At 40.6% G+C, this 16,289-nt stretch overlaps 1 protein-coding gene across 2 annotated transcripts in view; it reads right to left on the bottom strand.

Annotated features, from left to right (window-relative positions):
* LOC101556179 (ubiquitin carboxyl-terminal hydrolase 10-like) overlaps positions 1 to 16,289 on the bottom strand; it is a 157,036-nt gene that overhangs the window by 48,602 nt on the left and 92,145 nt on the right. The gene's annotated exons all lie outside the window — the stretch shown is intronic.

The following is a 16,289-nucleotide window of genomic DNA, read 5'->3' as shown; positions in this document are numbered from 1 at the left end:
ACACAAAATAGGTATGGGATTTGGGGAAAGAATGAAATTGAAATTAACCTCACCACATCTGTTCACATCATGTTTACTCATAATATATTGATCATGAGGAGCACATCTTGCATATGCTTACTTCTAATATAGAATTTCTCAACCTAATTTCTACTAGCAATTTAGGCTGGATATTTCTTTGTCCTAGGGGGCTGTCTTGTGAACTATGGTGAGTTTACTTTTTTCCTGGCCTCTACATACTAGATGCCACTTGATGTTTCATAGTAATAAACTACATTCATTTTATATATACATAAATAGCGTGAGCGTACATACATATCCATATATTTGTCTCTTGCTCCATTTTCTGAAACATCTGAAAATTCTTGTCATTTAAAAAAACCTGTTTTAAAATAAGAGCACTAGGAGAATCTTTTTTTCGAATAATCGGTATTTCACCATGGTTCCTGACACTGGAATCCTTGAAATTTCTTGGGTAATAGGAAGGAGTGTTGTTTATTCTAATGAAGTAACTCTGGACTAGTCACTAGGAAGACCATGATTAGAAACCTGGATTTTCAGACCACACCCCATTCTCTTAGGAGTGAGAAGGATGAAACAGAATTAATGATTGCTCATGCTCACATGATGAGCCCTCTCAAACCCCCAAAACAAAGCATTTGAAATGTCTTCAAATCTAATTTTGTGAGACTGGTTGGAGGTGCTACTAGGGAGGGCAAAAAGAGCGCCAGACCTTTTCTTTCCCTAGTGCATAACTGATCCTGAGCCACTCTAGCAAATTAATGGGACCCAAACGGTCACTGGAACCTCTGATCTCTTGCAGATTGATCAGCTGATCAATAATCTTCACTGTTACTGGCACCTGGAGTGTGTGTGCTGGGGTGGTAGTCAGCCTGTGGAGTCTAACATGACTTATGGGTAGATTGTGTCAGAATTGAATTAAAGTGTAGGATATACAGATGATGTCAAAGAGAGTTGCCTGGTGGGGATAAAGCCTCCACACATTTGGTCATCAGAAGCGTCAAAAGTGAAGTTTACTGTGTGAAAGTAAAGGGCACACAATATGATAAAAAAAGAACATTTTGGGGGCTGGAGCGATAGTACAGCGGTAGGTTGTCTGCCTTGCGTGCAGCCGACCCGGGTTCGAGTCCCAGCATCCCATATGGTCCCCTGAGCACCACCAGGGGTAATTCCTGAGTGCATGAGCCAGGAGTAACCCCTGTGCATCACTGGGTGTGACCCAAAAAGAAAAAAAAAGAACATTCTTTTATTATAAAAAAGGGAGAAAAACTGTGTTTTTATGTTTTACACCTTCCTATCCCAATTGTGAAAAAGTATTCTTTTCTCACTTTGCCAAATGTCCTTTTGGGAGCAAAATTATCCCATAATAATGGCTGTTAACTATTACAATGCTTTATCGCTAGTGAATGTGTTAGTGGCTACTTTGTAAAATGTTTTGTGTAATGACTTCTGTTTTCCCTTTTCTATACTAAATTATGGGGGGAGTATTAAGCGGGGGACATATTAGAATGACAAATCTCGGTGTAAAAAGATAGCTTAATGGCCTGAACATATGCTTTGCAAGTGGGCGTCCTGTTTTGATTTGTAACACCACTTGTTCCCCAAAGTACCACTGGGAATGAGTCAAGAATAGTTTCTGAGTACCAGCAGGTCTATCACCAAAAACAAAATACATAAATAAAATGGCAAATTTGTGATAGATCAATTGAACATAATTGAGAGTCCTAAAATTTATGGATAGTTAATCTATGAATACAGAGTTAAATACATGAGGTGGCATGAGGAAAGTCTTTTCGACAAATTGTGATGGAAAAACTAGTTAGCTACATGTTAAAATGAAACTGTAGGGGCTGGAACAGGAACAATAGTACAGTGGGTAGGGTGCTTGCCTTGCACGCGGCAGACCTGGGTTCGATTTCCAGCATCCCATACAGTCCCCTGAGCACTGCCAGGAGTAATTCCTGAGTGCATGACCCAGAAGTTACCCCTGTGCATCTCCGGGTGTGGCCCAAAGCGCAAAAATAAAAGAAAGAAAAAAAAAGAAACTGGAGCTGTATCATACACACTTCACAGAAGTTAACTCAAAGTGGGATAAAGACCTTAAGATTAGACCAGAATCATAAAATAAATGGAAGGAATCATAAGCACAACATTCTAGAAAATGGACCTCAGAGATCACTGTATCACTGTCATCCTGTTGTTCATCCATTTGCTTGAGTGGGCACCAGTAATGTCTCCATTCATCCCAGCCCTGAGATTTTAGCAGCCTTTCCCAATGATTGGAGGCTCTTTCAGGGTCAAGGGAATGAGACCTGTTATTGTTACTGTATTTGGCATATCGAATACGCCCCGGGGAGCTTGCCAGGCTCTTCCGTGTGGGCAGGATGCTCTTGGTAGCTTGCCAGACTCTCCAAGAGGGACGGAGAATGTATATCAGAGAATACAAGCAAGTATGTTAAAACCAAACACATGTGTGCTGCTTTAGGCACATCAGTGGGCTAGACTATAAGAGGTCCAGTGGCCACAAAGTGGCTGTGTGCTTCTGCAAGCTTTGTTTTATATAGTCTCTGGATCTTGGCCGTTGATGGGATTGCCAAGGGTAGTTTGTGGGTATGACTGCCAAGCTACTGGAAAAATGGTGGGTCTGGGTGGAGGAGGCCCAGTCTCAATCTGAGCTGGCTTGGAGATCTCAGCCCCAGGTCCCGCATGCCTGGGTTCCTCTGCTGGTCATGCATGAGGCTCGTATGGAGAGTGGCCTTGAGCATGGCTGTGGCTGGGTTCCGGAGGTTTTCGGCTGCCGGGACTCTGCTTGGGGCAAGGAGGGAAACTCAATCCGCCCCCTCCAAGGGGCCCCAGTGAAGAAAGCCTGGCACAGGGGCAAGAGATTCTGTATTGATATCTGATGCAGGACCTCAGATATATATTTAAAAATTTGATCACAGAGGCAAAGACAACAAAACTATAAATTAAAAAAAGGGACTATAGCAAATTTTTTTTGCAGAAATACAGATGGCCAAAAGGCGCATGAAAAAAATCCTCTACATCACTAATCATCAGGGAGATGCAAATCAAAACAACAATGAGATATCATCTCACACCATAGAAATTGGCACACATTAAAAAGAATAAGAACAACCAGTGCTGGCATGGATGTGGGGAGAAAGGGACTCTCTTTCATTGTTGGTGGGAATGCTGACTGGTCCAGCCCTTCTGGAAAACAATATGGGCATTCCTAAAAATCTAGGAATTGAGCTTCCATATGACCCAGCAATACCACTTATGGGAATATATCCTGGGGGTTCAAAAAAGCATAGTAGAAATGATATCTGCACCTCTATGTTTAATGCAGCACTGTTCACAAAGCCAGAATCTGGAAACAACCTGAGTGCCCGAGAACAGACAACTTTTAAAGAAATTTTGGTACTTCTACACAATGGAATACTATGCAGCAGTTAGGAAAGATGAAGTCAGGAAATTTTCTTATAAATGGATGAACACGGAAAGCATCATGCTAAGTGAAATGAGTCAGAAAGAGAGGGACAGACATAGAATGACTGCACTCATTTGTAGAATATAAAATAACATAATAGGAGACTGACACCCAAGGACAGTAGAGACAAGGACCAGGAAGATTGCTCCATGGAATCCGGCCTCATGAGCTGGGGGAGAAGGCAGCTAGGATAAAGAAGAGATCACTAAGTCAATGATGGTTGGAGGGATCGCTTGGGATGGGAGATGTGTGCTGAAAGTAGATAAAGGACCAGACACAATGGCCTCTCAGTATCTGTATTGCAAACCATAATGCCCAAAAGTAGAGAGAGAGTAAAATGGAAATTATCTGCCATAGAGGCAGGGGGAGATGTGGGATGGGGGAAGGGATACTGGGGGCATTGGTGGTGGAAAATGTATACTGGTAGAGGGATGGGTGTTCAATCATTGTATGACTGAAACTCAAAAATGAAAGCTTTGTAACTGTATCTCATGGTGATTCGATAAAAAAAAAGATTTTCAAAGTTTTTGCAGAGTAAAGGAAAGTCCATGAAAATAATAGAAGTCATACCAAATGGGAGAAACTACTTGAATACAATGTGTCAGCTAAAGAACCAATATTAAAGATTTATAAAGCACCCATAATGATCAACAACAAAAATACAATAACTCCATACAAAAATGAATAGACATTTCCCCCAAAGAAGAAATACAGGTGTATAGTAGACATAAGAAAAAGTTATCATCTTCACATATTATTAAGAAAATTCAAATCAAAACAATGAGATAACATCTTGTCCCATTGAGAATGGCATATATATATGAAAAATAACCAACACTGGCAGGGATATAGTGAGAAAGGAACCCTCACATACTGGAATGTTATTTGGTTCAACCTCTATGGAAAGCAGTACACAGAGTTCTCAGAAAATAATAGAACTCACATGTGACCCAGTAATACCATTTCTTGGCATTTATCCCCTAAAAAGAAATTGTTAATTCAAAAGGATATATGCACATCTATATTCATTTAGCATTTAGTGCAATAACTAAGATATGGAAAGAACACACATGTGCAAATGGACCAAGAAGTTGTATATATACACAATGGAATATTGCATAGCTTGTACGAAAAGATGAAATCATGCATTTTGCTGCTATGTGGATGAAACTAGAGGGTATCACGCCGAATGCAGTCAGTAAGAAAGAGAGAGGGACAAACACCTCTCATAAATGGGATGTAAAGAGTCATAGTAAGGGAGCAACAAATATCCAAAGACAACACAACTGGAGAATTGATCTACATAACCTCACTAACTGGTGGGGGATGGGAATGGGTGGGGGAAGGGGGATTAAGGACCTGTGGGACATTGGTGGAAGAAAGAGAGCACTCTGGTGGTTTTGGAACAAGGTATGGATCATAGAACCTTAATCAAAATGGGGGAAATTGAAAATATTTCTCTTCTACATAAGAAAAAAGTGACTAACAACAAAATCACGTTGGGACTGGAGAGATAGTATAGTGGGTAGGGTGCTTGCCCGGCACGCAGTACACCTTGGTTCAGTTCCTGCCCAGCATTCTATATAGTCCTTGATTCCACAGGAGTAATCCCTGAGTGAAGTGCCAGGAATAAGCCCTGAGCATGGTCATGTGTGCCCCATCACAAAAATATATTTCTCTCTTTCCTCACACTTCTCTTAGTAAAATTTCTTTTTTATGAAAACATTTCTGGCTTGTTTATCTTAATAGAGCAACTTTTTTATTTACATGAAATAAGTTCATGTGAAACAAATTATTTTTCCGGTAAAAAATAGAATCAAATTCTGGTTAGATACGAGCATATATCAAATTTATCACAGGGATACGTAGATTACTTTTCACATGTACTATACTAATAGTTTCCTATTGAATATATATTTTTCTATACACTTTCATTAAGATAAATGCTACGTGTTTTCACAATTGTCTTTAAATGTCTTTAAAAATTTTACTTTTTTTGATTCAGTGTCCCCAGGTTACTTTCCAACACCCCATCCCCAATACCAGCCTGCCTCTATGCTCTTTTTCCTCTCTCTCTAAATTTCTTTCAATAAAACTATAAAAATAAACCAAATAATGTCTTTCTACTCTTCTATTTACATACTACAGTATATTCTTAAGCATTTCCTTATCCTTCAATGTTTTACTACAAAGAAGCTACTCCTCCTTCAAATAAAACTACTGTTTAGATTTTATATGACTTCCTAGACTCTATGTCACAGAATAATAAATTCTAGACCTTAAGATATAAAAAGCAAAATAAAACAAATTTGACATGATTGTATGAGAGTTTACATGATCAGCTATGTAGGAAATAATACAGTAGTTATTTGAAAGCTAGTAGATCTAATGGATATATTAGTAACACTGAAGAATGTAAGACTGATAAATAAAACTCAGTTATTTTCCATACTAGAAATGAACATCAGAAATTGCAATGATAAAATACATACCATTTATAAGATCATAAAATATGAAATGCTTAGGGATATATTTGTCAAAGGGTGAAAAGGACTCATCAGATGAAAATTACAAAGGAAGGAAGCTGAGTAAATGGAGCAAATTGGAAGAGACAATATTGCTAAATGTCAATTCTGCTTAATTTAGCTATAGATAATTGCTGTTTAGTGGGGAAAAGGTTCCCGGTGCTGACACAAGAAGAGTCATGAAGAAGTTAGAGATAAAGTAACAGCAGCATAACAGGAAAGAACTGAGAGAGTCAGAAACAGTCAGACCTGTTACTAGCCAACTTGAGCTAAGAAAGCAGGAACGGATCCGCAACACAGACACTGGAATGGAAAGGGCTTCACCTGGTCAGGAGAAAAGGAAGCTGATGAAAGGGATCAAAGATCTCCTGAGAATGTCCGTGCAACCTGGCAGATTCCCATTATCGACTGTTCTCCCATTAAGCAAAGTGGAAGTAAGCTAGTTGGAGACTGAAAAAAGAAGCTGACAGTTACGCTCTTCCATCTTACCTCAGTGGGAGGGGGTCTGAAGGGGGTTGCCAATCCTCCTGGCTGGTTTGCCAAAGACGTTATGATAGACCTGTTCCTGGTTATGGACAGACAGGAGATGAATGGCCGAGTGCAGACTGAGGTATATATTAGAGGTTAAAGCAAGCAGCACAGTAGGAAAACTGGAAAGGAGTGGGAGAGGAGGATAGGACAGCAGTGGGTGAGAGCCCACAAAAGAAAACTGTGCTCCTCTTCTATATTTTCTAACTAAGGAGGTGAAAGAAGAAACTTTTTTTTCCTTTAGGTTGTTAGGCAGAAACTGGTCCTTGTATCTTATCTTTGTTCTAAGCTGTAGCAAAGTGTCCACTCACTCCTTTTCTAGGCAGATGCTGTTTCTTCTTTCTTATCTATGCTGTATTGTCATATGGGACCTGTGACAGGCTCCCATTCTCTCTTGTCTAACACTTTGTAAACTCATCCTCTCCTTAACATGTGCTCAGCATTGCAATGGTTTGTATGATGAACTAGACAGCGCAGGATAAAATGAAGAAAGAATGGGATCAGAGAATCACTGGGAAGCAATGAGGCAGAAAGGAACTCAGGGTCCCTTGTAGAAGGAGAAGGAAGGGAGATGGATCAGAACAAATGATAAAACAGACACAGAGATACCTGTCTGTAAAAAACTAAGGCTTGCCGAGGGGCCGGTGCACTCGCGGGCTCTCCGTGGTAGCTCTGTCTCACCACCCGCGTTCGGTGCTCTGGAACCGCTGTGTATAGGCTGGATCAGGACGGCCGTTGGCCAAGGACAGGCGAAGGAAGAACGAGGACCAAGCTGGTTGCTGATTAGTTACTGTTTATTCAATCTTCCATCTTTCTCATCTCCCACACTCCCAGCTCAGTCCTCTCTCAGGATCAACTGCAGCCTCTCCTCTCTAGTCTCTCCTCCTACTTCTCTCTCCCACCTTGCCCTCTAGGCTACACCCAGCCAGGTAGCAAAATCAACATAAGAAAGCCCTTCCTGAGGGCAGGGCATTCCAAAGCCCTTCCTGACTCTTAAGGTTTTTTTCTTTTCCTTAGTCCAAACACTTATTAACATCTTAATACTAGTTATTTTTGTATGGACATAGCAAGAGATACTTGAGGCTTGCAAGGCAGCTCTCCTGGCAACATCTTGCCACAGGCTCAGACTACAGCACTCAGGCCAGATTAATCACTCCTTACCCTAGCAGGGTCCAAATCTAATTATCACTGTTTGGATCATGACAGCATTTGTCCATGATCAAGCTCTTAACTTATAGTTAAGCATTAGGCACTTTGGCCAGGCCCATCTCGATGCCAGGGTAGCACACAACTCACCGCTTGCCCTGGGTCCGTCTCGTCCCTCGTCGGGACCCTGCTTTTGGGGGTGCTAGGAAGTAAGGGCAGCTGAGGCTTAGGTTGAGAGAACAGATGCCCAGGAGGAAAATATCATGTAGAGTCAAATGACTCCCGGGTTATAAAAGCATAGCATTTGCTAAGTCTTCCTGTGTCCATACAAAAAGGATACTGCTCTGAATAAACTATGCAAAGGACTCAAGGAGAAGAGAAAAACAATATTTACAAGTCAACAAAACACTAAGAAAGAAGCTACAAATAAACAAAGAGTAATGGGAGCACTGTAATGGGAGTAACCCAATAAACCTAAACTACCTGAGGCTATGTTATCCTACACCTGTCCATATAGCTGGGGCAGGTATAACAGTCAGAGGTAGAATAATAGTATACTATAATAATCCTCACTTTACAGAAACAAAAATAATCTGATTCAGCACCAGGTACAATTTAGATTCTGCAGCCATAACTCCTTATTTCTCTCTGTGGCTTTAAACTGGTGAGCAAAAGTTGGAGCTTTCCTTGGGTTCTTCTGGCTCTTTTCTCTACCACCTGCATCTTCTTATCTCCTGCCAAGACCCCACATTGAACTTCACATAAACTCAGAGCTCAGGGCCTTATTTTTTGCTTCAATTCCAGATTCTATCCCCCTTAATTTGCATTCACGTGCATTTCCATTGTTATTAACATCTCAAAATGGATGCAAAAAGAAGACTTTATTGTTATTTCTGGCCTGTTCTACTCTACTCTAGTGCATTTCTCTCATTTAATGGGACCACAATCCATCCAGGTTCCAGAGCCATTAAACTAGCAGTCCTTTTAACCCACTGGATTTCCTCTATTTATGCTGTGGCCAATACACACACTCCTGCAACACTTACCCATGCATTTTATTAGCTCTCCACTACTTCTTTTGGAGACTTACATTCCTTTCTATGCACCTAGACTGACATACACTTCCTATAAGTAAATGATCTCCTGTTTTCTGGAGATTGTTTTGATCCATTGCCCTACTCACCCACTAACCATGCATCTGAAAAGAAAATCAGGTATTCCTATTCTTGCCTTGAACTCTCATGGGGTTTTACAGTCTCCTCCCCATGGTTCTAAGGTCTTGGTGCCTTTCCCCAACTACTTCTGTCTTTTCTCATTAACTCTCTTGTCCAAACATCCCTGAATGTACAATGTATATGTTAGTCTGGGAAAGCCTATGGATTTTTACTCCTGCTCCGTGCAGCTGATCCCTGGAAAAGCTTGAAACTGCCTCCTCTCTCTCCTGGGTATCCAGTAATCCTTATGAAATATATAATTTAGCCTCCCCCCCTTCATGACAGACAGTACTGAGGCTCTGAACCAGAACCTCAAATGCTCTTTGCTAATTCCCTCTCAGAATACCTCACACCGTGCCTTCTGGCAAAACCATTCAGAGGCCTGAGAGTATATGAATTTGTCAAAGGCAATTGTTTGTTGCAGTTTCCCAATGAAAAGTATCATATCAGCATCTTTTTATGTACCTTATGGGTTCCTACTTATACTATGTTCTATCCTGAGCTATATTATGTGAGAGAAGCAAAAGGGACCAATCTGGTGAATTTTAAAAAGAGTGGAAATTGGGACTGGAGATATATTTGAGCTATTGCAGCCGGTAAGGCTCTTGCTTAGCAGGTGGCTGACCTGGATTTGATCCCCAACATTCAGATGGTCCCCAAAGTCTGCTAGGAGCGATCTGAGTGCAGAGTCAGGAGTAAACCCTGAGCACTGCTGGGTGTGACTCCAAAAACTAAAACATAAATAAACAAAAAGCAAAAATCTGGGGGGATGAAAAAGTGCTTCACAAATCTCAATATATTAATTGACATGGAAATATTAGCATAGATTAAAGTGCTCACATTGCTGAACACACAATTGGTAGACTAAAGATGTTTTTAAAGATTTGGTTTTTGTGTTGTGAATTCTTCTGGGAAAGAAAAGTGAAGGACACCAACAACTCCCACCAGCTTTCTGGACTGGAATCTAGAGCTAATCTTGGTAGTTGGCTTGTTCTGGTTTGGACAGTTCCACGTTTGAGAACTGAAACAATGACCAGAGTTTCTATAGCTATCTTTTGTGCCTAGTACAGTACTTTCCTGCCCAGTACAAAAGCTAACTGCCTCCTCCAACTTTCCCCCAGGATGTGTGCCTGGATTGTTCTTTGTTCTGCCTTTTCACTCTTTATGGTATATTGGTTTTCTCCCAACAGAGTCCTAGTGAGTAAAGACAGCTGGAGCAGCTCAAGTATGATGCCAGAACCAGCCTTCTGACATTGGCTCCACTTGTTCAACTTTCTAGCTTGATTCCCTTTGCACAATAGCATTGCTTACTGTAAGGACAAAGCATTAAATCTGTATCTCTAGCCGTTGCTCTTCCCTGAATTGCTTTCATCTGAATTTATAATCATTATGGTCTGGCTCATAAATATCTAGGCTTGCAGCATTATAATTGGCATAATTTTGGCAGGATTCCCAAAGAACATTTATTGATGTGTCCACAGAGCCTGCCAGGCTTGGATACAATTGGGGAGCTCTGTTGGAGGTAATCCTAGTATGAGGCCCAGCATCCCTGTATCTAGAGGAGTGTCTTTAAAAATTTTTTTTTGCCTTTGGGGTCACACCCGGTGATACACAGGGGTTACTCCTGGCTTTGAACTCATGAATTACTCCTGGTGGTGCTTTGGGGATCATATGGGATGCTGGGAACTGAACCCGGGTCGGCCGCGTGCAAGACAAACTCCCTATCCCCTATACTATCACTCCAGCCCCAATTTTTTAAAAAAAAATTAAAAAATAATTGATTCACCCTGAGATACACAGTTAAAAAGCTGTTAATGATTGAGTTTCACTCATAAATATTCCAATACCCATTCCCTCACCAGTGCACATTTCCCATCACCAATGACTCCAGTTTCCCTCCTGCCCCCTCCCCAGCCCAGCTGAAGTCTGCCTCTATGTCAAACAATTTTATCTCTATCTCTCCTTTTTTCCCTTTTAGGTACTGTAGTTGGCAATATTTTTATTGAAAGGATATCGTGCATATCACTTTACTTCCTTTCAGCACTCAGTTCATGTCCAGAGTGAGCATTTCCAACTATCATTGTCGTAGTGGTCCCTTTCTTGTCCTAACTGCACCCCCCTTTGTGGCAAGCTTTCTCAGCATGAAGTAAAAAACATAGTATGTGAATAACACCCAAAGATAGTAGAAACAAAGGCCAGGAGGGCTGGTTCATGTAGGAAGGACGGAAACTTCTTGACCACTGGTGCACTCAATTAAGTATGGGGACTCTTATAAAGTGTTGGCTGGATTGGCAGTTTTGCTGATGCAGATCTCCAACAAAGGAGACTTTGGCAAGTGCATATAAGCAGTCATAGCTGAGGCCTGGTCTGTGTTTGGGCTGTCCAGTGAGTAACTAATAAGCAATTTACATTAGTTGTATTGATAATATTGTCCAGTCGGATGAGAACTTACAGTGTAAGAGAACTTACAGGTGGTGCAAGAAGTTCGGTCACTTTACACAAGGAGACAGTAAATAGCTGTTAACAGTAACATTAGAAAAGGCTGATGGTCAATCAAAGGATCTTGCATGCTGGTTAAATAGTGAAACAGAGGAAACTGTCAATCGCCTGTGTTAGATTATTAGATTCCAGTAAGTAGGAAGCCACTGAGGTTTCTACCTACATCTTCACGAGCTGTGGGAGGGGAGTATTAGGTAGAGGTAATAGAGGAATTAGAGAAAAGGGGTGAAGGTCCAGCCTGTTGCTTTGCAAAAACTGAGAGTGCAGCAGGGGCAGCTTGAGGGGATGGATCTTGATTTGCTGGCACCTCTTTAATTTAATAATTAATTCATGCATACTAGTGCACAGCTATATACTGCTGCAAAATTAGGGTAACTCTATACAATGTCTGAGCCAGAAAATAGGGGAAATCAAAGAAACATTTGTCCTTTAAGTTAAGCAACTTTTCCCACTGACTGAGTTTAGCAACATGACTGACCATGAAATCCCTATTAGGAAGGGAAGTAGGAGCTGGGACCAATAGTACATGCCTTGTATGTGGCCAGTGTGGGTTTGATCCATGGCACCTCGTATGGTCCCCAAGACCTCTAGGAGTGATCGCTGAGCACAGAACCAAGAGTAAGCCCTGAGCACTGCCAAGTGTGGCTTCCAAATCCACTTCCCAAAATCAGAAAAGAAAAAGGAAGCAAACAGGAGAACAGTTATTTTAAAATAGAAACTGCAACATGAATCTGTTGGCTTGTAGTATCTATGTATAGGTCACTGTCACTGTCATCCCTTGCTCATCAATTTGCTCGAGCGGGCACCAGTAACGTCGCTCATTGTGAGACTTATTGTTACTGTTTTTGGCATATCAAATACGCCACGGGTAGCATATCAGGCTCTTCCGTGCAGGCGTGATACTCTCAGTAGCTTGCTGGGCTCTCTGAGAGTGGCAGAGGAATTGAACACGGGCCGGCCACATGAAAGGTGAACACCCTACTGCTGTGCTATAGCTCCAGCCCATCTATGTATACATATGTATATATATACACATATATGCATATGCACACATACATGAATATATAAAATTTATCTTCTCCTGGAGCTTTCCCCCATCATCCCATCTACACTAATCTGGTTGCTTTCTACTTACCAATTGTAATGCTACAAGCCAAAATCTTGAGAGCTGATGCATAATGATTACCAATTACCAATTCTAAACAGAGCACTCAGAAGACTAGTGGTTAAAGACACAGACATAATGTTGTCTACTTAGAGACACAGCAAACAAGATTAGTTAGGTGAGTAGACTAAGAAAACAAGCTGAACCAGTCCAGCAAGTGTAACCAGTGGCAGCCTGCTGGTCTTGTACCATAACTGTGCTGGTTCATGTATCTTTACCACACCAAGACTTTGTTGGGTAGTGATCTATCTACCATACAGAGCAAAGGCAGAACAAAGAACAGTCCAAGCACACTCAGGGGGAGGGTCAACGGGGCCAATTATATGCTGTACTGGCCACAGAGTTACTGTACTGGGCAGTCAGATGATGTACAGGAGCACCAAAGAAGGTAAGACAATAACAGAGAGTTAACTGCAAGAGAAAGCTTAGTAAGTTCTAACCACTAGTTCAAATAATTGGTATTAACTTAGAGTGGCATATAGGATTATGATTTGGTTCTCACTTGTACCTTCATTTTCCTGACTAGGGAACTGAGACAGAAAGCAGTTGGAACATGTAGCCAGGAGTTAAAATAACAATGCTATGATCCAACTGGCATAACTTAAACTTGTGGAATTTCATGCTGTGAATTAAGTAAGAGAAAAGTGATTATTTTCCTTAGATAATCTAGTGACGTGATTTGAAGGACTGACATAAAAGTAAACTGTGACCATGATCACATAACCTAGTAACACCAAAAAACTTAGTAACACAATATTGGCTCCACAATCACCACTGTACTCCTGACCAGACCCTACTGCTTCGATGAGCCTCATCCAGAAATTAATTTGTTGATAAACTTAGGTATGAGGACTTCGTGATTGAGATTTCCAGCTTTCACGGGGTTGGGATGGGCAACCTCCCCGAATCTCCCTGTACTTCTGGAAGCCTAGTAGTAACACACATATGCCCCACAGCTGCAAGTCTGTTAAGAATTTAACTCTAACTATATCACCCCGTTAAAAATTCTGGATACACTGGAGCATGCGGCCATGATTTCAACCACATGATATCTTAAACTCTGTAACACTGATAAAGAAGGAATAGCACACCAGACTGGATGGGATGTAGAAAGGAACCAATCTCAATTAACAAAATATAAACACAGAAGGCTTAATCTGTAATAACATCCTAGCAATCTCTTATACAAGGGCTTAAGGGTTCCATGGTGAGATACAACAATCTTCACTAGCTTTCTTTCAAGGAAACATTTTTTTGATCATCCTTTTAGCAAATTATTTATATCAAGCAATAAAAAAGTTATTTTAAAAACATAGTAACACATATCAATAAAAGTCACGCTACTTCTTCTGCTAGAAGTATAGCACAGAATACAATTAGATGCAATCAAGATGGACCTGGATATACGCAGCATAATTTATCCAAAATTAGAAATTTACATACACTAGATTTGACCATTAAGAAACAGTTAGTAGATCTGCACATATAATAAAAATATGAACAATTTATGCAGACCTCTGGAACTAGAGACAGTGGACAGTGTTCCTATCAATCACTGCAGATCTTCTAGTGACAACATGAGAAGGCAGGATCCTACCACTTGACCAGCAGATGCTAGGAAATACTGGACTGTCCTCTGGGGATTCGTGGAATAAGGGTTGCTGAATGTCTGGCAGGTCCTAAGAGTTGACTCCTGGAGTGTATAACAGTAGAGTCCTACTCTCAGGACTACTGTTAATCCTAGTTTGTCAGGGTCCCACCATTCATCCATTGATGACTTTTTCTAATTTTTAAATTTTATTTTCATAAGGTTGTTCACATTAATTAATTACATTCAATATTTTAACACCAATCCCACCACCATTACACCTTCCCAGCACCATTACTTTGAATTTTTCTACCACCATTCAAGCCTGCCTGCCATAGGTAGATGCTAGATAATTTATTTTCTATTGCTTATTATGAATACATTGATGGCCTTTTATTTCAAGCATATTCTGAACTTGATAGAGTCTGGACTTCTAGTGACTATCCTAGAGTGAGTTCTATCAACTCCTCTACCATAAGGGCAGTTGTTGCCACTGCTCAGAGGCAACTGGGCCAACCCTGGGCCATACTGTAGAACAGTTTTAGTTAAGTAGGATTCAGGTCTAGGAGTTTCCCGAGCTTTTGAATTAACAGACCTAGTGCCACCCCTTGCTTCTCAGCTACATATAAGGTTTGCCTACATTAGGAATTACCAAAACCAGAGCTGAACCGAAATCATCCTTAAGAGTTTGAAGTGCCAGTTGACAGATCTTATCCAACTTTGAGGACTCAAAATCAGCATTGAGTCCACAGGGAGCAGTGGACCCAGGGTGGAGTGAGAAATTGCACTTTGCAGGAAAGGGAAAGTCAGTCCTAATCTCTGCACAGGGATTTCAGATCTATAACATGCCCTTGTACAAAATAATTTCAGGAGGAGGCAAAATAGTGAAACAGTTTTATGAAAGGGAAATTGCTTAGAGAAATGTGAGGAGAGAGAGAAAGAGGGAATGATATGTGTTCAAGACAGAACATGGACTTCTCCAGAAGGAAACAAATCATTCTTTTAGGTTATTGGTCACCTTCTTATTTGCCCTAAGTAAAACACTGTCTCAGGTGATCTGCTGTTAAACAATTCCACTGATTTTTGGACAGACTCTTTGAGGATAGCACTTTCCTGATCCAGTGATCGTATAGTTTTTGAAAAAAAAAAAAAAGCAAACCCATGGGTTAGAGTCATAGTACAGCGGGTAGGGAATTTGCAGGTGGCTGGCCCGGGTTTGATCCCCAGCACACATATGGTCCCCCGAGTCTGCCAGAAGTGATCCCTGAGCTCAGAGTTAGAAGTAAGCCCTGATCACTGCAGGATGTGCCTCCCCTCACAGTGTCGTACCAAACAAAAATACAAACAAACCTCATGAATGGGTATTTTCCACGGAGCTGCCAGTAAAGCCCAAGAGTGATCATTCTCTGGGGATGAAACTTTTGGGGGAGCACCAGAACTCCCTTCAATTGCTTCTGAGACTGTTTTTTATATCTGTGATTCTGAGACTGTTATTTTACAAAGATTACTGCAGTCTGGGAGATGGAGATGGGTCTAAGTCAAATTAAAATATCAAAGGACACACTGTTCTTACTGAAATTTGAACATTTTTATTAAAGTGTTTATTAAAGAAAGTGAGTCACTGCAACCTTGTGTTATTTCCAAGAGATCTGTAATACTTGATGAGACATTTCCCCTCTCCCCTACCCCAGAAAGCTTTTATGGAAGATCAAAGCTTTGAAAGTCTTTCCTTCATTATTACAGAAATGCTTCCTTAGTTACAGATTTGAGGGGAAAGATAATGAAGTTAAATTGGGGGATAATTGAATCAAATTTTCATTTGATAGACCCAACAGGTTTCCAGATACAGTTAAATATATGAATAATTTAATAGATAAAACTGCCTATAGCTCCTTTTGAATTTCAGTGACTATTGTTAGGTTAACCCTTGGTCCATTGAATGCAAACATCATTGGTTTATGCAAAGCCTATCTTAGGTCTCTGTTATATATATATATATATATGTATATATATATATACTTACTACTCACATGTAAATATTTTACACCATTTCCATTCTTCTTCATCCATTGACAATCATCCTGATGTATTTAATATGTATATCCTAGTTCAA

This window comes from Sorex araneus, chromosome X, assembly GCF_027595985.1.
Source record: "Sorex araneus isolate mSorAra2 chromosome X, mSorAra2.pri, whole genome shotgun sequence".
NCBI lineage: Eukaryota > Metazoa > Chordata > Mammalia > Eulipotyphla > Soricidae > Sorex > Sorex araneus.
Note: the sequence above shows the minus strand (reverse complement) of the source record. Positions and strands in the feature narration are given on the sequence as shown.